This window comes from Carcharhinus amblyrhynchos, chromosome 17, assembly GCF_965287045.1.
Source record: "Carcharhinus amblyrhynchos chromosome 17, sCarAmb.v2.hapA, whole genome shotgun sequence".
Taxonomy (NCBI): domain Eukaryota; kingdom Metazoa; phylum Chordata; class Chondrichthyes; order Carcharhiniformes; family Carcharhinidae; genus Carcharhinus; species Carcharhinus amblyrhynchos.
The window spans coordinates 34,185,951-34,210,797 of NC_137340.1; the positions used below are offsets into that span (position 1 = coordinate 34,185,951).

The 24,847-nt window shown below is 37.8% G+C and overlaps 1 protein-coding gene across 25 annotated transcripts in view; it reads left to right on the forward strand.

Annotated features, from left to right (window-relative positions):
• The window catches only part of tcf7l2 (transcription factor 7 like 2), a 180,130-nt gene that overhangs the window by 115,020 nt on the left and 40,263 nt on the right, over window positions 1–24,847 (forward strand). The window lies entirely within an intron of this gene.

The window sequence follows — 24,847 nt, forward strand, 5'->3', positions numbered from 1 at the left end:
TGATTGAACAGCTGCGTATTCAGTGTTGCCTCTCCCTTTTATATTAATGGTTTCAGAATTAGTGTTAAATCTTTGATCTCCGTTACTTAATTTGAAGTATTTTTTTGTAGATAATTTTCTTGCCACTATTATTTCTGCATACGTTGATTTAACCTTGCGACTTGGTGGGCGGGATTTTACAACCTCGTTCGGGTGAGTTTGTAAAATCCTGCCCGAGGCCAGTGAAGATTTCCGTTCTGCATGTCCTGGAATCAGGGCGGGCTTGTGGTAAAATTCCGGCTGAAGTCTCTCTCTTTCTAAATAGGCTGACTTAGACTGATCCTTTTTTTAAAAAAGGAACAATAGCCTAAATTCAAGTTTTGCATTTCTCCATGATCACTGTACTGTGCTATCTTACTGTTTACGGGTGTATTAGGTAAGCTGGTGAGTTTGGCATCTAGCAGGTACTAAAAATACGTTAAAAGCAAATTACTGTGGATGCTGGAATATCTGAAACCAAAAGAGAAAATGCGTGAAAATCTCAGCAGGTCTGGCAGCATCTGTAAGGAGAGAAAAAAAGCTGACTTTTCAAGTCCAGATGATCCTTGGTCAAAGCTCAATTAAAAATATATTTATTTCTTTATTTGGGGATGAACATGTTTAGTTAGAAGTATCTGCGATGTTAAATAAAGTATGATTGACTTTTTAAAAAAAAGTCCTGTGAAGATGACATTTCTTCATTACTTTGGTCACTAAGATAAGGTTTTAATCCATCACACTCGATCTCCTTATCTGAAAACCATGTTACAAGGAGCCATATGGGGCTTGTTAACGCTGAAAGAAAATGAGCTGCATTTTTACCATGCTGCACTAAATATTTTTATATTTATATTAAAACTTTACATTTCCTCTGTACTGAACAATAGCTTCAGTAAAATTTGGTAAAACAATTTTAAAAATTCCACTATTAACCATAACGTTACAGTCTAGGTGCTGCTGAATAGGTCAGTGCATAATTGCACCATTTCACTGAGTAAACAGTATTGAATTGGAAGCTTCTGTGTGTAATTTTTGGTTATGCTAAGTTAGGCACAATAGTTCTCCAAATGGTTTCAACACTACTAGAATATGAAGGACAAAATTCATCCACAATTCTACTTCTAATTGACATAGAGTAGCTGATATGTGAAGCATGTGTTAAAGAATGTCTGTCTGGTGAGGGCAGGGCTGGGCTTACTAATAATGTGCTGGATGGTCAGATTACTTCCCAGTCTTCACAGCCTTGGCTCACACACAGAATGGCCAATGCAGCACAGTGCTGGAATGCGGTGATGCCTAGATTTATGGTCTTCAGATTGTTAGTATTGTTTTGGTTCCCTCTTCTGAATTCAGTTGACGGGGTGGTGAGGAGTGGAAGTAGAATAGGACACTTGTATCTGAGTGCTTTACTTCAATAGTAGGTGCCTAAAATGGAAAGCAAGTGTATTCCACTCCAGTTTTGTGTACACAATGGGAAGGATGTCAGTTATGGCTTGAGGGGCCAAGTAGACTATTCCTGCCTCGACATCATATGTTCACAGTTTGCAGAAGAAAGGTAAAATTGGAGTGAGAAGCTTTAGTTATAAGGAAATTGGAAAAATTGGAGCTCTTTCACCTAAGAACAGAGCAAATTAAGAGAAGATCTGAGATATTTAAAATCATGCGGTGTTTGATAATATGGGAAAACTAAATCCACCTGTTGTTGAATTCTAACCAGAAACATTTAATGTCATTAAAAAGAGCAAGATAATTTGAAAGATTTTTTTTTAAAATTGCAGTTGGCTATGAGGTTATGGAACTGCCTGCCTGTAATGATGGTGGAAGTGGAATCCATAAAAGCCTTTGAAAAAGAATTGGATAGATATTTGGTGGAAAAAGATGAATGATTTGAGGTGGTGCAGCCATGACGGGAAAAATAACACCTTATGTTGTAATGCTCTCAAGTTTGTATGGTACTTTATGAATGTATTAACTGGAGAGAGAAATTCATAGAGGTTCCAGGCTATCAAAATGAGTAATGCTGCACTGTTACAAGTTTCGGAAGCCTGGCTGCTTTCAACTTTTTTCTTTGTGTCAATTCTGTTTGTGACAATGAGTGTTCCTCCACATAGTCAGAATGACAGATGCCTTAACAGTATCCATTTAAACAAATCACATGGAATTGTGGCTGCCTATCAAAGACGATTTAAAGAGGAGAACGTGTGCACTATTCATGCATATTAATAATAGATTTGGGTCGGCAATATTTTTAGTGGGCTACCCAATTCGGTGTCCTTTGGCTAATGGCAAAGTTGGCTTTCTTTGCATCTTGCATCAGAAGTTCTTGTGAAAATCGAATAGTTTATTTTGAGGGGTGGCTAGTGACTCTTAAGTGTGTTTCATCTAGCATGTAAATCTTTTTTTTTTGTATTCGAATACATATATTGACCTGAATAGTTTAGCGTTGTAGTTTTTTTTTGCTGGTGCTTAGATCAACCGTGGCCAGGGTAATGGTGTGCACCTGAAAGGGAGTCTCAGCTGTACAATATTAGCAGCTGCTTAACAGCTCTATCTATAATATTGCATTGTTCTGCAATTTTCTGTCATGCAGTGCTGTATCACATCTAGTGATGGTTATCCATCAGTCTCTGGTGGCTGTAATAAAGACAAATTGAATTAATAATTGCTAGTTAAATGTCAAAATGATTAAGGCAAGTAGTCTGAATTCCTCAAGTGTAATACAGTGCTTTTGGAAGTATGTAACCGATAGCATTATTGTGATATAAATAAATCAGGCAACAAACAATTTTTTTGTCTTGCTGTTTTTCCCCAGCATAACAAATAATATGACAGCACCACTTTATAAAGCATAATAAAAATTCCATCGCTATTGTATTTAAAAGTTGATTGGAAGGGTAAAGGGGAGATTAGTGGAGGAGGGTCTAATCTGTGTTTTATAGCTTGCCAGATCTTAAAATTTATGTATTGTACAATATACTTATTGAGTGGGAAACAAATATGATTAAGAACAACTAGTAGTTGTTAATTTAAATTGTCCTGCAAGTTTAATATATAAATACTCAATGAAGCATAGAATATTGCAGAAATAAGTTCTACAGTGGTATAAAAGACAATTCCAGTAAATGTTTCTTTATAAGTCTTGCCCAAAACTGATGAAACATTAATTGGATCCCCTCAGTTTCCCTTTTTAAAAAAAATCCTCTCAGTGCACAAGTGATAGCTGTAAACAGATTGGTCGCATTATCTAAGAGGCAGCTATATAAACTGCAATACCAAAGGAAAAATCCAGGGTAATGTATAGTAGGCAGCAAACTGTTAAATTTTGAATCAAAAAGGCCAATTGGCGTGGGATCTCGGCTAATCAATTATACTTAATTTTGGATGTTTAAAATATAACAGTGCTCCAAATGACAGTGTCGCAAAAGGAGTGCTTTTTTTTAAGTTCCAAGTAGCAAGACCGGACAGAGTATAGGTGTCAGCCTGATTAAACTGAGTATGAGGTTTTTTTTACCAGAATAAAAATGATCTTGTAATGAAGGCTGAAGTATAGGGGCCACTTAAGCAAGGGGAGGGTTTTCTTTGTAAATAATAGATCAAGAGCACCAACTCTCTCGCCTAATGGATTCGTGTGCGGCATCAGTTTCAAGGACAGAGCATGGTGCAGAACCACAACCGCAAATGCCGGTAATCAGCAGCTTGTGGTTGCTGTTTGCAGCTTTGGGTCAATGAACATTTTGCTATTTACACAACAGTAAAAAATATTTGGGCCTGTTATTCCAAATAAGGATGTAAATCGTTGGAGAAAAATAGCAATAACCCTTCGTGGAATGTTGGGTTTTGGACTTTTGTGGTGCCAAAATTAAATCCAGAATAGTTGTTTTTAAAAAAAATTAAATGTGACACTTGACAAAAAAGCATGTCAAAATTAAAACACGAGTTTTGGAGTTTAGCATCACGTAGCTTGGCTCTCGTCATTAGTAATATTTTAGAATTCTATGTGGTTGTGGGTGAGCTGCAAGATACTGCAGATAGGGAATTTTCTAGCAAATGTAGCCAGATATTAAAGTACTGGAAAATCTTTGAAGATGCTTTCTCTAACGCTGCCACCTGTCCCCAAATATATTCTGACTGATTGTTGTCCAGGATGTTCTAACGAAATGCTTAAATTACTTTAACTGCTATTTCCGGAACATGCCATTTTTTTTTAGGTGCCACAAAATATTTAAGATATTTATGAAACATTGACTAAACTACACAGCAGTGTTGTTGGTTTTAAATGTGCGGAACTTCCAAATGCTACCAAGCCGTTATCCAGACCTATGTTCTGCTCCTTTTTCAAAAAAAAGGCTGAAAGGATTGGGAATTCTGATGCAGATTCTCACACAAACTGAAAGAGACACGCAGTTGTTAAATAAATTGAAATGATTTTAGTTGTGTTCTATTTTACTTAAGCGCATCATTTAAAGAAGATGTAGATAATTTGTTATTAGTTTTTTTTTGTGAACCCTAACTTGTCTGAAAATTTTATGTATCATCTCTATTCTTGCCGTGTAATTTTAGATACATTGACAACTGAAATTTTATCTCTGAAGGATAGCTAACGTTGCAAGACCTGTTAACACAGATTGTAGGACTATTATCATGTGCTGGTTTTGTTTATGGAGTGATTTATTTTTAAAAGAACTTTAATTGTACTGCACGGACTGCAGTGTCTAGTGACACGCTGAATAAATTGTACTTACGACTCTTAATTCCGCAACTTGCAAAAGTTCTTAAAAACAGGACTATATTTTTGTGCGAGCAATGATTGTGATTGCTGGAGCAAATGTGTCCATTCTCATTACAGTCTGGTTATTGCCAGCTTAATCACTGAACGAAGAAATGCCATTCCATCGCTCTTTTCCCCCCCGCTTCATGCCTTACCTCTGCTGTACAAACAGAATAAATAGAAGCATCAAGGTTAGGTCCTAGCTGCACCAAAAGAACTGATTGCAATGTCAGTGGAATGTGTTTGCAGCAGCTTATGCGGCAGGAATCGAGCACCCTAACTGCCACCCCACCTTTTGAGAAGAAAAATGTGCAGTTGCAAGTCAATGTTATCTGATATTAAATATAAATTCTTAATTATAATTTACAATACGTATTCAGTTACAACTGGATAAATCAATATAATTGTAGAAATGATCGGACATAAGTTTCATTCAAGACTTGCCACTGTGTTACCCAAGTCTGTATGCAGAGAGCACAGTATTGTATGTGTCTCGCTGTATTACCGATCTTCAGTGTTATGGCAGGTATTGTTCAGTGCTGGAAAGCAGAATCTTGACAGCTAATTGATAATCCTGCCATCAGCTGTTTAGACATTTTTCCTTTGTGACATTGGAAAAAAGACAGGAAAGAGAATAGGAAGCTCGTAAATAATGTCAAAAGATCAAGAAATCAATGGTCAGAGGAAAGTGATCTGTTTATTTGGTGTAGCTGCTCTTTTCTGTTCACATTAATTCCGAGCAGTCGTCTTCAGCAGTCACTAAATTTGCTTTTATTCACTCCCTAGGAGATGTAATACAAGCATGAAAGCCTTCTCATAAAGCAGGCACATCAGCAGAAATAGCTTTTACTTAAGTATTGTAAAACAGCGTTTGCCACGATACACTTTAAGCTACATGTCAGTTATCCAGTGAAACAGAGTCAGCTGCAAAAGCAAATAAGTTTGGTAATTTGTGTCTCATTTTGATGGACGAAGGAATCTTCCTTGTATTTAAATTTAGTAAAGTAGGGGCGAAATATGTAGAAATATCGGAAGTAAGTTAGTACGGTTACATCTATTTCAAGTTTCTGCGTGAGATTCAGTGCATCTTGTATGGTGCTGAACCCATCGATTTCTCTCCAAGTTGCACTGTACAAACCTAAAACTAGATAACATTTCTTCATCTTGCGTTTGGAAGAGGCACTGTAGATATAGGATTAAGAAACAAACAATTTCTGGACATTCCTAGATGATAAATTTAATTTTCCTTGCTATTTGGAAGCCTCCTTTGAAAATGAATTGGTAATGAATGCATTCAGTATTGCGGAATAGATTTACCCTCTGTTTCAAATAGTTGACGTTATCGGGCTCTGTCATTTGTTCCTTCCTATTTTCTAGCTGCTAATTGATGTTTTTGATGTTGGCAAGAAAATTGAAGAAAATGTCATGTGTGAACCAGAGCGGAAGTTAATAAGATTGACTTCGTTGACGGAATATACAATGAGCGAAGAGACCGCATAATGGGACCGCTGCGAATTTGTGTCCTCTCTTTAGAGCTGAAAATTGGCACCTCACGCTAGGCTGCAGTCGATAACGAAAGATGGAACATTTGCGAAGATTTTTTTTAATCTCGTCTTTTCACTTTCTCCCCCTTTGCTTTTCTTTTGCTGTGCAGAGCTTGCTTGGCCGCGTAAGCAGCTGTGTATCCAGAGGGCTACTGCCCTGGCCAGCGAAAGCCAGAAGCTCAGTCTCCCAGGGCTGACCAACAATGCCTATTTTTAATGCTGTTTTGAGTTTGAAAGCCAAGAGTCCTAAAAAGGTTAGATTAAGATGTGTCTTAAAGAGTGGTATACTCATATCAAGCAGGGTCATTGCATATCCTTTGATGAGTGAAAAAAAAGCCCAAACTTTAATCCCACAGAATGAAACAAGTAGCAACATGGCGTCTACTTGAGTTCTTTGTTTTAAAACTGGCAAAAAGCCGAGAATATTTTAAATTTTCCTCACTTAAGACAGAAGTCTTCCAGCCGCGTTCATTGCATTGATATCGCGTATCCAGCATATAGATTCAGAGCAATCGGAATCTATTGTTCATGTAATTTTGAAATGATGGAAGAATGTTTAATGGAATTGTGCATTTAATTACCAAATGGATTAGTTGGGCAAGGCTCGCTGGTTCTATTTGCTTGGTCTTTGGGGAAATGCGCTAAAGCTTTAAGACCCCCCCCCCCCCCCCCCCCCAATACCCCCTAAGCGCTTTTTTTTTGAAGCCGTTGCACAAAAACGTGGCCCCGGCTAGTGCTGGTCTCCCAAGGATATGCGGTGAGCGACATTATTCAGAGAATAGCCAATTAATTCCGCAGGCTATGATCAGTTAGGGCTTCCTTTCACTTTCTGCCATTTGAAATGCTAACACGATGAAAATTTTTCTATTGGTATATGTCCCTGGGCAAAGCCACCGCCGCAGGCTGCAAAGAGAAAGAACCTGAGAATTTCATTGACTGATGAGAGCAAGAAAGATTGCGATACGTGATTTGCAACCCAAGTGCTTTTGGCTCGCTTGACAAACTAGGCACCCCAAAAAAATTGTGCGAGCCTTCTGACGTTTGTATGCAAGTTCCTCATTTTTGTGATTCATTTTGTGGAACTTAATAATGTATTTGGTGTAGATCTGGCTGCCCATATTCTGTAATGTTTATGGCGGCGCACTCAAAATGGTTCATGAACATCTTATTGTCTTAAGAACTGGTTTCTGAGAGTTTAGAGGCTGTATTGTTGAACCTGGAAAAGCGTTCCTTGGCCAAACAGGACTCCACGTCATCTGCACTCTTGTTATATTGCAAAGTCTAGGTCATGCTTGTTACTAGAGAATGGAATCCATGAGCATAATGATATGCACAATTAATTGTTTTTTTTAAATTAGAAATTGATCATTCTCATTGTTTTGTAGCGTTGAGTTTCTAGTAAATTGGCTGTCTACGGAATGGCTGTGTTCAGCATATAAGCATTTCTGATGATTGCAGAATGACAAGTTGTACGGTAGTGGAAATCAGACTGCTCTCCCAAATTGTTAGTAAAAGATGCTGCCTGAGATCGGTATCTAGCTCTTTAGCTGTCTGCAAAGAGTAACACAGGTGGCTCCCTATGGCTGACTTTTCCTGACAAGATGCCATTAGAAATACCAGTCCCGTTGATCAATTCAGTCGACATGACAGATTTGCCGTAAGGCCTAGCTCTTTGAGTACGGGCACTCTGGTTTTTTTTCTCTCCCCTTCTTTTTCTTTGCACTAATTGGTGAAAAGGATCTCTGTGCTGGTGGCCCAGGAAACTTTCTGAACACATCTTATTGGAGTGTTGACTTCATTAGAATTGTAAGTGGGACCCCAGTAGCTAGTACAAAAACTTAATTTGTTCCTGAATTGTATTGTAGATGATTTCATTAGCGAACAGTGTTTTGGTGAGAACTGTCTACATGAGAGAATCTTTTTTGTAACAAATTTGCATGAACCTTTTCACAGTTTTAATGTAAAATCATGGTGAAGGCTCTTGCAGTTGATTTTTAAAAAAATTTTGTTTATAGTACTTTCTATTTCTCATAATTAACAGAATGGATTTTTTTTGTCGACATAAATTGTCACTTTGACTGAATACATTTTACAATAAATGCAATCCTTCAAAACTCAAATATTAGCATCCACAGCTAGTATCCTCTTAATAGTTAAAATTAAGAACAGGATTAGTGTAGCAGATTTTTGTATAAAAAAAGTAGTTGATTTATTTGTCTTTTACAAATGTGTGCAAAAATTTTGAATTGCAATTTAAGTATCTTTCTGACCAATAAGGTTAATTTTTCAAGTTGGCATGTGTGTTTGGTGCAGAAGAAATAATTGTGGTTCCCAGTGAGTGATCTGAGCTCTAATCTGTGGGCCATTTTATCATACTGAGGTTTGTATTTCAATTTTTTTTTGTTATTGTAAAATCATTTCCGAATCTAATGAAGCAGTTTCCTACTTGAATCCTTTTTTACTCTCTACTTGAACTTCTTAATGTCTTTGTTGCTTTTCCAATACCAACACTGCTGTTATGTTAGTGTTTTGTGTGGCTGTTTCTATAACAGCTACAGTGTTTTTTTTTGAAAAGTAACTCTGAATAATGGCTATAGATCCTGTGGTTGTCTATCCAAAAAAATCCACAAAATAAGTTACGAATTTAACTTATTTGTGGCTTTTGTTTCATTTTGTTGTGAATATTAAAGTCCTTCAAATAAGGATTTCGTAAGTCTGTGCCAATTAATTATCTCCTTAATGATAAAATACTGGTGTAGATACGGCGAGAACCCGTATATACTTGCGCATTGAAAATTCCTGACTCCTGCAGTGCAGACAGCAATAAAGGTAAAATTGGTTTTTGTTTGACATGTTTTAATAAATTATGCTGTTAGTCTGAACAGATTAAGATATTGGTTTAGAATTAGTTGTTTGCTAAAATATGCACTATTAACATTATCAAGCTGTCTATTGGTAAAAAAAATCAGACCTGACGAGTGTGAAGAGCAGCACATCGAGAATTGGGCTTTAAACCCTCTGCGGATCGTAAAAAGGATCAAAGAAACTTGTTTTATGTGTCTGTGCGAGACTTTGAAGTCTTCACTGCACCTACAGCACTGATTTCATCAAGTTCACTAGTGTCTTAATAGCAGATCAATAACTTTCAAAGTCAGTGAGTTAATTTGATACTCGGGCTGATGTGATCGTGCTGTGTAAGTAGAGGTAGCGGGAGCTGTCTGCGGTAAATGTTCTGTCAGGCAAATGCTTTCTGCACCCACTGCTTCAGAGTCAGCAGCCTCTAACTTCACTTGGTTAGAAAGCTTCAAACCTGACAGTTTTCACAAACACCCTCCAATTTCTCTTTTCCTCGCTCCCCTCTTTTTTTTTCAGGAGCGAGTTAAAGTAATTTGCACAATGACCAAGCTAAATGAAAACCCACCAACAATGGATTGTTCGAAAATGTTTCAGGGTGCACTTCTAAAATGAAATGGCACCAGTAACCGGGTTAGATAAACAGGCATATTTTTGTGCTTTTGCAATGTTTTATCTCAAATAGGAGAGGGGCGAAAAGGATTGAGCAAGACAAAAGAAAGCGGGCAAGGGAAAAAAAAAATCTTAAAGCTGAAAGAAATGTTTTCAGGAGATTTGCCATCTGCACATGAAGCTCCAGGGTTGTTTCAGCGGGGTCAGATTGGCTCATCAGAGGACAAAACTCCAATTTAGAATGTTCATCTAAGGATTGCTAATGGTATTAGGAGCAGCCAGTGGGGTGGTCAGTGAGAGCAGTAGATTAGCTTGGCAGCCATAGTCGCTTGACCCAGACCCCCTCATTTCACTGGTCAGATGGCATTAACTGTCGCATCTGTCAGTTTTCTCTTTTTTTTTCCCCCTTATCTTCCACCTCTTTCTCCTCCCTTCCCAAATCGCCATTTAAAGAAAATAGCTTTAATAGGTTTTAAAACAGTAGAGAAAGGAAACCAAGTCCTGTGAGCAAGGAAAGGACCAATGCTACACTTCCCGTTTCTGGTGCATTGGGGTTATTCTTTGTAGGGGTGGCCGAGGAAATTCAAAACACTTTTTTTTTGGGTTTGCCATTCAAATGACTTTAGCCCAAATAGTCGTCGTTCTTTAAATCTGCATCTGAACCTTTCCACCGTCTCCCGTTATGAATCCACTATGAGCACCACGGCGGGTGTCTGCAACTAATATAAAATTGATCTTGTGCAAATTTAATGAAAATCTAGGGAACAAAAGCTTGAGAGAGGCGGGGAGAAAGTAAATATGAGTAGCGGCAAAGGATGTTTGCTGGGTGTTTATAGTTCTGTTATGTGAGATCAAGACATGTAGCATGACTTTACACGCAGGGAATTTTAGTGATATTTAGCTGCGAAGGCAACTATAGAAACATGGTTGAACTAAGTTGCCTTTTGCTGCCGATGTTCACGACTCTCCTTAAATTCCCACAGAAACTGTCAGCGTTAAAAGGTTAGGACGCTGTTCTAAATGTGTTTTAAGTTTGGTCTTTTATAACAGCGGGATAATTTTTCGCAACGTATATTATGGTATTGTAAAGTCTGCACAAAGTATATTCGGCGTACATTTTTTAAAAGTATTTTTAGCAGCATGCAGATCCAATTGAGAGAATAATCATGATTGTCAATTGCTTTTAAGGAAGTGTTGATTATAATATTTGTGTAGGAATTATTTAGGATCCTGTCTTTGAGTTGATGTTGTTAAGACACAAGATAGACACAATTATCCCATGTGGGTTATAACAGTGCATTCCTTATTCAAATGATGCAGAATTGGGAAGAAAGATTCTTTCTTCATTCCAGAAAGCTCTGAAGAAAAATTTCAGACAGCTGTCGAAAAAGATATGCCATTCTTTTAATTTTTATCAGCCACCGTGCCGCATTTGTAAGTTCGACTTGTACATCTTGTTTGCTTTTTCTTCATACTTAATAGCCTTCACTTCATTAAAAGTGTATTAATCTGACTGTTCGTCCCCAGGGGGAACCCATAAGATGTTTTTTTTTGTCTCTTATTTTTTTTTAGATTTGCAAAAAAAATCTAGCAGATTTGGACCCTGTCAGTCAGAAATAATTGTGTTCTTAATCTTGTCCCTGATGGATGGCTCGGAGTTCAGCATCAGGCCAGCTCCAATGACAAATACAGTATTAATATTCATTAACCGCTTTGACAATGCTAATTTTGATGCAGTAGTAAAGGGCCTTCCAAAGTTAGCGGCCAAAGCATCAGAGCTGTAGAAGGTGGCAAGATAATTTGTGCTGGTTTGCTGAGCTGCAGCTTTCAAAGTAAACCAAAGCTAGGTAAAAAGTTCTGAAGTATTGTGAGGCAAGGCTGCGGAAGTAATACGATCACAGTCCGCCAAAAATTTGACATCTCCGATGAAGCTTGTTTGACTGAAATTTCAACCAAGTTGTAACAAAAAAAAGCATAACATGGTAAGTCAGCGCATTTTTTTGATTTTGTTTAATCTTTTGATCTTTTCAATTATCACCATTTGAAGATCAATAGTCATTTTTTTTCCCTAGTATCCTTTAAAGGCGCTCAGTGGTGTCATTCTGCGTGTGTTAGTAACGCAGGCTTCAAAAGTGGGCAGGGAAGCTTTATGGAACCGCTTGCCACATTTGGCTGTGGCAAATATTAGAGCTCAGATACACAACTTGCTAAGTTGCCTTTTTTTTGTTTAAAAAAGAAACTTTGAATTGATGTATCAAAATCATTTCATAGTTCAGCATTCCCCGGCGGTCGTGCTTAAACTGAGCTGGCTATGTGGGCAAAATAAACGGTAGGTTTAGCCTTTATGTACCTTGGGGGAGGCGGGGGGAGTGGTGGGGGGGAGGAAATACTTTTTTTTTGTATGTCTCTCTCTCTCTCTCTCTCTCTCTCTCTGGTCTGGCTTCAAAAATACCAGCCAATTTAACATTATGGGAGGCTGCAACTGGTTTTAATGTCGCCAAGAAAGCAAGCAACTGTTGTTCTTTTGTTCCTCTCTGAAAACTGTTGGTGTGATTTTTGGGGCTGGTTCTGATCAAATGAGTGCTGCCATCTCATTATCTCTTTCCCATGAAGCAAGGTAATTCACTGAATAGACCTGAACTTGAGCATCTTTTCCTGGAGAGCTGGAGTTGGATGTAATCGCTTCGTGTCCCTATCTCAGCAGCATCTCGGCTGTAAGTGGCTCAGGTAGGGTGCTGCCCCCCAGTGGATCTGCCCACATCGCAAAGAGCCGGCTGATTTTATGCTGTAGCACAGGAACGGCAGCATGTTTGAATTCAGGCAGTGTGAAGCATCGTAATTTGAGCAGGTGTAAATGGTAAGTTAGCAAAATTTTTAAGAAGGACTGAATGCTCGAAAGCATTATTTTCCAATTGACTAATATGACATTTAGGTTAATTGTGCTTTGGTGTGTGTTTTGTTTTAAATTGAGATTTTATGGAAAACTTTTCTGGTGGTTTGAGGGGGGGGTGAAACGAAAAAACTATTGGGTAATGGAAGTATTTAGAATTCTGTTCCTGATGTAATGTCTGAAGTTAATCGGAGTTGGCAAGTTTGATTTGCAGTCTCTCTTTCCCACAGCATGTTTTTGCCTTTCCCTCCACCAACTCCCCCCGGCCTCCCCCCTCCCCCAGTAGATGCAAGGTAAATATGTGAACTGAAAGGATCTGGTATTTTAAGTGTTCACCTTTCGTCGTCTGTGTGGCGAGCTTCCACCGCCCCCACCCCGCTCCTTTTTTTTTCTTCTCACATCCTCCAATCCCAAAGAAATCTGTGTTGAAGTTGCCCATCCTTTCTGTCGCACTTAGCGTTCATTGTGCTAAATGATTAGTAACTGTCCATCATCAGCAACCAAACTCCCAGTTTACTTAAGAAATTGCACGTGTGACAAAAGAAGCTGCTGGAGTGTGGTGGCCACCATGAATAGAGGGAGGGAATGTAATTAGCTGCCTCGTTGTTGGGCTTTTTATATGTCAAACTGTAGCCTCATTGCCTTTGTTAGCGCCTGTATTGCACCATATAAAGGGAATTCAAAGGTTTTGTTTTGGTATTAAGGCCTTAAAGATTTCTGGCCGACACTTTGCACGCGAAGGCCAGATTAGTGCAGAGCACGAAATAAAGAGGGAAAAAACCGCACAGTGTTTTGTTTCCCCTGTTCTCGTGTCTTGTCACTTTTCTGATCAGGCAGATAGACGGGAAGGAAAAGTATGTGGCATCTTCTGCAGAGCCTACTGAACGACTTTTTATTTTTAAGAAAACTGAATGCCTGTAAAGTTTGTTTTTAAAAAGTTGAGTGTTTTTTTTGGTTGGTGGGAGGGTATCGTGGGCTTTATGCCACCTATATTCATGGTGGAGGGGTGGGAGGGGGTGTTGGGGGGGGTGAGCGTGGTTAATGGGAACATTTCATTACTTTTTGCTTCCATTGTGAAAAGCATTTTCTGGAACATATGAGCTGCCCCCAATTTGGAGATGGAGAGGGTTTTGTTTGGGGATGCAATTAGCGACGGGAAGCAGTATGCAAAGAGCAACTCGGAAAGAGAATCCTTGTAATACAAAAGCTGCTCTTGTATATTGTGTGTAGCTGAGGTCAGCCAGTAGAAGCTGCAGTGAGGTCTAGTGCTTTGCCTTTTCTCCACCCTGTTTACTGTTGTAATTAAAAAAAACCTGCTGGGACTGATGGCAAGACCTCACAGGTGTCTTTTTTTTAAACATATATTTTTATATATTTGTATGTATATGAGTCTGTGTGCGTGAGATATATATTATAGTGTCACCGTGTCAAAGAAAATAGAGCATTCTTGCAACTCTACCCCCAGAAGTTCAGCGTGAGGGGTTTGACATTCCCACAGATGTGACTGCATGCTACAGTTTGTTGATCATGCTCCCTTAACCAATGCTTGTCTCCTTGCTGCTGCACTTATTGATACCTTTCCATATAGAGTTGCAGCATTGTCATTTTGGTAATCCTAGGAGAGTTGTAGGCTTTGAAAAGAAAATAAATAGTACGCATGGGGTTATACCCCTGTGTGCGGGCTTACTCATTTCTAAGTGAGCGTTTTGGTGCAGTGATCTATGTTATCATTTGAGTGTGTCCTAAATTTTGGTACCTGCTACACGGCAGACAGAGGATTACACCAGGACTAAGATGTTACTAACGGCAAACTTGAATGAGAATGTTGGTTCTAAAAACACCAGGCCACAGAAATGGAAAGCTTTTGATCTTTTGAGACATTTTTTTTAGTACTTTTTTAAGAGAAAAAAAGACGCTAGGAAAACCACGAAGACACAAAGCGCAGTCGGCACCAAGGCAAGAAAGAAAGGGGGGAAAAGTTGTAGAGGTTAAGAGACAACAGAAGATAAAGCAGCATGTACCCGAGGGATGCGATTTTGCTGGGAATGGAAGAAGGGAACAATAAAGGAGGAACGCTAGCCTCTGGGTTCTCCTTTCTCCATCAGTTTGGTTGCTGGCATCTCAATCTAAACAGCTGGGTAAGTTACCATATGCTACAGTGCACGTTTGTGTTTTATTTCACTCGATGGGCTTCAGATAAGGCCAGTTACTGTGGTTAAGAGGTGGTCAGTTAAGGCAAGCGACCTTCTATCCAATACTTGAAACTGTGACCTTTGTGTTGCCGCTTTCAGAAGAATCTGTCTGTGAAGAAGAAACAAAAAAGGAAAATCCAATTGCAGGCAGCATGACATTGGGATTTCTTCAAAAAAGTTGATTTAACCAGCTCAATACTGATTTATTTTTCTCGATAGCTGCTTACTATGGGATATTCTGCACTCAGATTTCAGTGCAGAATTTACATTTTAGCACTGTACCTGATTAATTCCGACATTCCACTGTCATGCTTTCATTTAGTTAAATTTAACTTTCAAAATTTAAGTGAAATGTACTCAAATGTCTGGAAGTAGAGTTGCTTCTGTGGCTCAATTGTCGAAGCTATTTTGAAAGCAACAGTGTGCAAGTGATGTACAAAACCAAATATATAACAGAGACTTTTTAAATAAAAATTAATGCATGTCATTTTGAAGGACGTAGGTAGAGAAAAGGTTGTATTTTTTCTTAATTAACTGTTACATTATCTTCCGTTGAATCCTAAAAAGCACAGTGTTTTAATTTATCATCTTCAACCAAAATGCTTTACGTATTCAAAAGAAGTATTGCTAACGCTATAGAATAATTTACTCCCTGCCCTATATTCTTTCTCTTTAAAAACCTTAAATACATTATCCGTTATTGCTGACCAGATTGCACGCAATGATTTGCTATATTGAAGGTTAACTTATTTGAAGTGTATGTTTTAAAAAAAAAAGGCTTAAATAAATTATTAGAAGCGTGGCACACTTCAGATATAACAGGTAATTGTAGAATCTTGTAGACAGCAAGTTGGTGTTCTCGAATGTGCTCATTTTCATTTAGATTTTTGCGAGGGAGCGAAAGATTTTCTTAAATGCTTATAAAGGAAAATGTGGAGCATTTCTGAACAGTCTTTTTGAGTTTGCAGGAAAACCTCACTTTTGAGGTTTTGGCATGTTTTTGTACACTGTGGGGTGGTGTAACAAAAGCCTTCCATTCAATGATATTTTAGAATGTACCCAAATGACGATTTGGTCTAATATTATGCGTTCTGATTGGATTTAAAAACAAATCCTGATGTTTTTCTTAAATATGTATATAGGTTGAGGTTTTCATTTGTATATGTATTCCACTGCTGTGGGGCTGTCTTTTCCCTGCTATGAACAAAATTAGTGCCAGATGTTCTGAACATACCACCAGAACAAATAAAACGAACATTTTAAAGCTGATATTTTATTATTTTATTGATAACCATTCCCTGTGATTTCCCCTCCTCCATTATAATTAAGCAACTAAACATTTTTATATCACTGTTGTGCTTCACTGTCATTTCATACTTGGTATTTGCTGGTATTTGAATAACAAATACGCAAACGTGTCGAGTGTCCTGTGGGACTTTTTTTTAACAGCAAACCGTTAGCATTCCTGTGTGAATTGGTTAAAGCATTAAGCATGATGTGCAATAACTCTTTATAGAACTTGTTGATGTTGAAGTAATAATGTCCGAAAGTTTCAAATTGCATATTATATTTTAGTGGTATTTTTAAAAAAAGCACAATTTTTTGAAGTGGCATGAAGTTGCATCATTGTGGACATGAGTTAAATTTTCTAAACACATTAAGTGTAGTATCTATCATTTTATAAAATTGAATCTACCTTTGTTAGGTCCCTTTCTTGCTATATTTTGATTTGTCCCACCCGTGCCCCCTTACTCCTCCCACCCCCTTGCCCTCGCATTTTAAAATACCCACACATGTTTAGGTTTTATTTTTGTTTTTTAAGCCTGGTAGACTACACCTGATACAGTCAAATTATTTATTAATTGAGAGGCTGCATTCACTTCATGACTGATTTTAAATCTTAATGTACTCTAATGACAAAACTGATGGTTTGTGGTGAACATTTTGGCCTGATGTTGCAAAGCTGCAACATGATTGAATCAAGAGAGATAAACAGAAGTAGTAGATAAATCTGCTTAAGGAAGTGCTTAGGACCATTTGCGATGGAAATTGATCAAGCTGCTTTTTAATTGTGTTGGATGAATGCAATTCTAACAAACACTGAAATAGTTCCACGTCTTCTCCCCTATATTGCAAATCTGCTATTAAAGATCAATTAATGACTTCAGTTTTTGACACCTCCAATATGCACTTGATTGCCACTCAAGATTTTTATATTTGTTTAGTAGTAATTGGATAAAGGAAACATTTTGCTTTCCATGCGGGTGTTCCCATTAAGAGGCCTCTACTATATTTTGTTGCTTAATCACTTAATATGGTAATTTCACTGATTGAAGCTACATTAATGTTACTGAGAGGAGCTGTAGGCAGAATGATAGCCACAAAGGTACTGTCATCAATTTTCATATGTTTTGAAGGCCATACGAACATAATCATTACAAAAAAAGGTAAACCTTTAGTGTACATTTATAAAATTGTCCCATTGTCTTTTTATCCCCCTCAGTTTTTCTTGCTCGCACACGACTGACTTCTGTTTTATACTGAAATGAATACTTGGATTTGAGCCTTAGTGCTGCTATTTATCAGGTCACATGCTTGGCAGATGTCTTGTACTGCTGGAATTTGTCAACCTGAAACACCAATCGATCATTGCCTGTCAGTTAACTTTCCTTGTACTACTTGTCCAGTCTGGCACACACATCCTACACAGAGTTCAGTCATTGTACTGTGGACTCTGTGAAACTCTTTTATACATTAGGCTGAACTGCTGTAAGTGCAAATTGATTTTTTTTCACTGAAAGGAGTGATGCTCAAGGTTCCTCTCAATAAGCATACGTGCATTGTAAGAAAGGGTAACTGCTTTGTAGTGCTGGACCTTTCTGCCTTCAGTCTCAATCTTATCAGAAATAAGAAACAATCATTTAAGTGAATGCACAATTGATAAAATTACATGAGTATTGAGATCAGTGTCCATATTCACTCAAAATGTATGAACTGAACTGCAAGATTTATCTAAAGCTTACTAAAAAAAAAATTAAATATTAAATTCAAATGATTGGATTACTCAATAGCTAACTTGGGCAGATAACTGCAAAAGTTTTGTCACTGACAAATATTTATTAGGTTAGTAAGGGCAAATATCAAATATGTTCTGAAAAAGAATCATATGGACTAACCATTCATTTTAACACCCTGTAATAGCCAAAACTTCTGATATTGTGTAAATTACACTTATGGGTTATTCTCGAACCTTCCAAATGTCAATCTCAAATGCTTTTTTTCCTATGACTTCAAGACTTATAGATGGCCAGTGTATGTCTAAAGCGGGTGGAATTACTAAAGCAGTTGGAATAAAGGGCTCCTTTCAGTAAGCCACTGCAGTTGCAATGGAATGCACCCTCCATTTGAGTTAACTCGAATATTATTGAGCGGTATTTAATGTACTATAACATGCAGTGATATCATGTTAATCTACCTTTTCTGCTTCTTCATTTGTGATCTTCTGTTCTCGATGTTTATCTAGCAGCTTTAATTACCCCTTTACAAGACATGAGTGTCCTGACTACGCACTTCAGTGTGGGCTCATCAAGCCCCTGTTCACACTACCACCCCCCCTTCTAAAAAAACACCAGTTTGTTTTTTCTGCTCTACATTAGCTTTGCTATGAGGTTCAGAAAATGGCGATTGAGAAAATCTTCCAAATTGAAGTTTCAATGTTTTTTCACTGTGGAATTTTTTACAAGTGCCTACTTTTAGTTATTTACATATAGGGAAAGTAGTATGTTGAAGAAGTGAGCTTGGTTTGCTCTTGAATACGTAGTCTGACATGCTTGTGAATTTGTCTTTTGAAACCCGAGCGCCACTAAGGTAGTCATTAGGTAGGAAAGTTCTTGAGAATGCCGCCCTAACAGAGAGGCGACTGTTTCACTGAAATACATTAAAATCTTCCTGCTCCCCAAAATATGCTAAGGACTAATATAGCTGAGTACTTAATAGTTTAACATAAGAAATGCATTTAATAACTCTAGTCCTCTGCCAAATGATTTAAGAGGATAGTAGGCCCCAAAGCTGGATTTTAGTTTGGTTTGCCTCATACAATTGTAACAATTGGGTGGCCAGAAAGTGGTCTTTCTTTCTTGACAGCTGGAACAGCGTGGAAATATGTGAGAGCATTCTGAAGAGGTTTTGTACTGCCTGGTCATGCAGTTTTGTCTTGTATGCTGTCGTGTCAGTGGTCCTGTCATCGTTTGTTGGAGGAGAAGAGGAGCCTCTTTCTGAACAGGAGAGTTTTACTAGTCAATGAAGGCCTTGTCCCTGGGAACAATGGCCAGTTAACAAAAGGGCAAGACCTTGGCCAGAAATGAGCTGTATAATACTGTGAAAAGGGCGCAGACCACTGTATAAATAAGAATAGGAAAAGTAGATTTGAAAGAAAATGCTTACTCAGGTGTGAAGGGTTTCTTTTCGGTGGGTGAGAATGTGAAGGAAAAGTTGAATGAAAGTATGTATTTAAATTTTGTCCTTTAGGAAATCCATCAACTTCTGTTAATGGAAAGTTATCATTGTGGGGAGAGTTGCAAAATTTAACTGTCAATAGCTCTTTTATTTTTAAAAAAACTCTTTTTAAGAAAAAACGCAGTTGGGCATAATTGACCAGCAATTAGGGAGTTAATAGAGAGCAGACTTTCAGAATGAGAGAATGTAGTGTTGCAGACCATTAAGATTAGTAACTTTGGAACAGTAAGCCATGTCTGGGTACAGCCAAGCTCAGGGCTAGTAATTTAAGCAAAGCATTGGACTTGCCAGAATTAGCCTCGGGAAGGCAGCCTGACAAGCCCCCTTGTGTAGCTGCTTTTGTTTTATTGTACTTTGAGCACAAATGCACTTTTCAGACCCAATCTTTCTTCAGCTGCACAGAACTGCAATGAACGCAATAGGGGTGCATTCAGTAGAAGGGACTGGCTAGAAAGACGGTCACAGCCGCTCGAGTTTGTTTTGCCTGCCTCTTGATTAATGACATCAGAGGTGAACGGCAAGCTTTCATTTCTCTCGGGTTACCATTTTTTAAAAAAAATGCGGGGAGGGAGTATGAGTGTTCAATCAATCTTTGACTGCCACATTCCTGATTGTGAATACTGTGTAGGGTCCACCCTAGTGAAATATCTCCCACTGCAGCTTATTTGGAATGTGATGCTTAAGTACGCTTGAAAGGTCAGAGGTTGATTCTAGAGTTTCCTGGGTAAAGTGTTGTGCAATGATCCAAGAGGAGGGGTTTCCCTTCACAGCCTGCCCACTGCCACTGTTTGATGGACAGTCCCACTTCCTACAGGCATTTCCTTCGTTTCCTCCCTTGGCAGCAGCTTCATATTCTAACATCCTCTTTCCTTCATGTAATCCCAAATAACACACTTTTAAAAAGAGCAAAGTGACAAGATTATTTGATATAATTTCCCACTGATGGCTACTGTAATTAAGGATGAAAATTCTACCAGAGGGATAAAAATGCTTAAGATTGCCAATTGGGAAGGTGTTTTTTTTTGAGGGGGGGGTGCGGGGGTTGTTGCTGGTTATTGGAAACAGGGCTGTAAAATCTGGCACAAAGTCATGCATTTTATACTTGCGCCCGTGCAGGTGTGTCATGCATACAAGGCCACAGGTTTGTGTTTTTCACAGGAGGAACGGACAGCATCAAAGAAGGTGATCCCTAATCCCCAGTAGAAGTCACGTTCATTGATAATGCGGCAGTATGGTTCTGTCTATAAGTGATTGTAGTTTTATATCTCTGATTTTTATCATACATCTCTTTTGTAATGCATATTTTTAACAGGTGAAGTTAATGAAAAATCACTGCGTCTGCCACATAAGTTAAAAACTGCTAAATATGTTCTAAGAGGCATTTTGTTTTAAAATAATACCCACTCCACACTCCTTCACCTATTCTGGAAATAATTACTCACCCTTAATGAAATAAACTAGAATACGATTATTTCTCTCTATTCTCCACTTTACAAGTATGTTGTATTAGAAAGAACTCATAATAACAATGATGAACAAATGAACTATGTATGAAGCTGATATATTTTATTGATGCTTTTTTTAAAAATCTTAAGTGCATAAACAGTTAAGTCAAATGTATTCATCATTTTCTTGGGTGGTGTCCCTCAAGGAACAATGGAAAACTTTAGGAATTGGGGAGTATTCCCACAAGAACAACTTGTATTTGTACACGATAATTACACTTTTTGCCCCCCCCCCCCCCCCCCCCCCCCCACCGCCCCATGCAATACTATTACCTATTTACATAAGTTGCTTTTAGTTCAGAACAAAAGTGGACTGCATAGTTTTTAACTGAATTCAGTTGCTGATGTGCGATTTAGGGTGTGAACGTTCCATGCTCGTTAGTACTTGAATGTAGATACCGATCACCAGGTTAGAAATTGTGCCTGAGAGCTGAATTAACATCGCTGCAGTTACTAAGTGCTGAATCTTGGTCATTTGGACTGTGCATATTTTAGGCTTCTTCAGCCTAAGGAGTATTTTTCCCCTTTGCATGTTATTGGAAGTCAGATTTGGTTTAAAATCCATGCTAATCATTGACATTGAAGAGTTGCCCCATAGACTTGTTCTTCAACATTTTCACTTGGCTTGAAAATCAGATGTGAAAGTTTTTTTTTAAAAAAAGGAAATCAGATCTGCTACTTGGAAATTCTTCTTATATATTTATGAATTAAATACATCACGTACATTAAAACAAAATAAACAGCCACCAGATTGGCAACTGAGAAATTCCTGAGTTGAATAAAGTCTTCCTCCATTACTATCTTAATAGATGATAGTTATCTGATAAATGTACTTTCTTGAAATACACTAACACTGACTTGTGATTTTTAAAATGAATATATAGAATTTGGGCTAGGCCTAATTTATTCCCCCACTTTGTGGTATTTATGATCAAGCAACTTTTACTTTCCCGGTCCTTTTTATTGCCATTTTTCATGCTTAACCTCTGATTTAATCTGAAGAGTTGCATTGTCTTATGGATGGTAACTACTTTTTATATTATGATATTCGGTATGCTCTACAGAATTTTTTGTAGCACCTGATTTGCTTTATTACCCTAATGAGTTTTATAGGGTATCTGAATTCAATCAATTTGGGAACACTGGACAAACTGGACTGCAGTGTCGCGCGATGCAAAATAAATTTGGGTGAAATTACTGGTCTGCCATGTTTTGTGCATTAAGCTGAGTCTCAGTAAACAATATTGATTTAGTTTGTATGCATGAATGCATGCAAATACATTTTTTTGTGGAGCGAGAAGTGTTCCTTTTATTTTTTTATTTTCTACCCTCCCTCTCCCACTCCCCCCCCCTGCCCTTGTGTTTCTCAGTTTTTTCTTCTCTCTTTCTACTAATTATCTGAAAATGAGTTAGTTGCTGTTTTTACTAGTTTATTATTTAGTTTTCAACTATTCATCCAGAAAGTTACTTAATTTACATTTTTGGTGAATATTGTGTTCCTCTTTTGGATGATATTTGAGCCCCTTGTGTCAAATGATCTTAGTCCAGACAAAGCATTGACCATATCCTGGAAAGCCTCAAAAATCCAAAATTAGCAAAGTTACCTACTTGCAAGTATTCTTCTGGCTTTTCTGAACAAAACTGATTATTTAGTGCCACATTTGGGTAGTTTGGTGCCTTAGAATTGTGCCTAACAAAATTGGATTGAGACTTGCACAACTCATCTGGCCCCTTGCAGCCAATGGAGAAGGAGTAACTGCTGTTGTGTACAGGTCCGAGCACTGTGGATTAACAAAAAATAGGGTGTGGTGGAAAATATTGTATGATTTCATTTTTAAGCCCACATTGCCATGAATGGCAGTTAAAGCTTAATTTCTATCAGAATAGAAGGCTGGAACAAAATAATATGCAAGCACTTAAAATAGTGCAAGTGATTGAGGTGGATGTGGAGAACTATTTTACGCAAAACGTGTAACTAGGCCTGTTATTTACATGCTCAAAATGGGGCAAGAGTTGAAGTTAATCTTAAACCTTGGCAAGGTATTAAACAGAGAGTTGGATCAGTTCCTGATTAATCAGCGAGGGGGTAGTTCAAAGGTTGCAGTAGGTCAAGTCCAGATACAGCTGAGAGAGCTGAACGGCTCTGTGCATACTTTCTTTGGAAATGTTCTTGCGGCTGTATCAGATCTGTGCTCTTTGCAAAGGAGGTAATATTCTAACTACTGTTTTCCTGTGTGTTAATGCATGTTAAATTAATGCTCTTCTTCACTAACCTGGTTGAAATATTAACCAAATAAATAGATTTTGAAGGGAATGCAGTGCAGGATCAAAGAAATCTCTAAAATAAGACGGATGGAAGTCAGATTGTATTGGGCCCTAATTGTTTTTTTTTGTTAATAAATGTTTCATTACAATTGAAATTAGTTTGTTGTTGATGATGGGATGGGACTTTCAAATCATTTATGAAGGGGAATAAACTGAATCATGATCTATTCTATATTGTCCATGCCTCATATAAACTCATTACGACAGTAGCAGGCGCCAATTAGAAACAGGAGAGACTGTAGACAGTAAATAACTAGCTGTAGCCTCCTGCTGTTTGCTCTCAGGATTCTACAGCAAATTCTTTATGAAGCATAAACTTGCAGGAGACTTATGATGCCAGTAGACAGAGCCTTCACGCAAAGTGCAAGCAGCTGCAGACTCCACAGCTGAAAATGCCCTGTAGCATCATGATGAAATCTTTGTGCTAAAGTTCAAGGTTTTACTTCTCATTTGCTTCGATGAGAAGCAGATCTGTTTTTCTTAAAGGTTCTCCTGCTTGTTTATGACTGCCTTTTGGTTTACAGTGATACCAAAAGTCTAAGTAGTAACGGTATTAACCCTGTGAACCCTGCACGTCAATTGTGATTTTTCAAAAATGTGCACATTCCTGCGAGTAACTGCAAAAAGTAGCTTTTGCGCACTTTGCGCAAAATTGAACCAGAAGAAACTTAATACCAATATGGTTTTATAAGTTCAAAAATATTCTCTGTTACTTTTTTGGATAAACTTTTTTTAATTTTAAAAGAAAAATGCAGTACTGATCTACTGTTGCTAGATGTCACTGGTGGGTCCACATAAGGGATGGGTGAAAGGGCACAATAAAAAATCAGAATGAGTTGAGATTGGATGTTTTCAGGTTTTTACTTTCGTATGAATCTTCCATCTGGTTTACTGTTTTTTACCTCAGCTAGTTAACGAAGATTGAATTTAAATCATGTACTCACTTTCCTTTGTGCACATATATGATACTAGTTGAATAAAGCAGATGACATAAATAGTTTTTCTTTAAAAAGTATTCTCAAGACGTGAAAATATTTCCTCAAACTCGTGGTTAAAGGCCCATTTTTATATCTATATTTAAATTCACAATACGATAACTTGGGGATAGGAGCTGAATGCTGGCTTTGTCAACCCACATCCCCATAAACAAATAGTGTGTTGGATCTAATTTATTGTAAAGGCTTATTGTTGCACAATGACCCAAGTATCTTTGGTTACTGTGGTTATTTTATGTTGGTGTTAATCAAAATAGACTTTTATAAAAATTGTTCCTTGCCCTTGTGATTGGTCTTTTGGACTGTAATGGTTACAGAGTTTTGTGGGCAAGTTCAATTGGAGTCAATAAAATGGACAAAAGACTTAAATAATATTTCTGTTCCTGAAAATTCATAAACTGAGCTAAATATACCAGGTAAAAGCAAAGCCCCTAAGGTGATGACAGCTGTTTTTTGTTACAACCCCAAGAGTTTTGTATTTTTCACCATTTCTCTTCCCTTGGATGAGTTTTTTTTTGGACAACTGTGAGATGGTTCATTTCTAATGGAGTTTTCTTTTGGGTGTTGACTTGATGAAATGTGGATATTTGCTAAGTAACAAAAACCTGATTGATAAATTGTAACAGATAT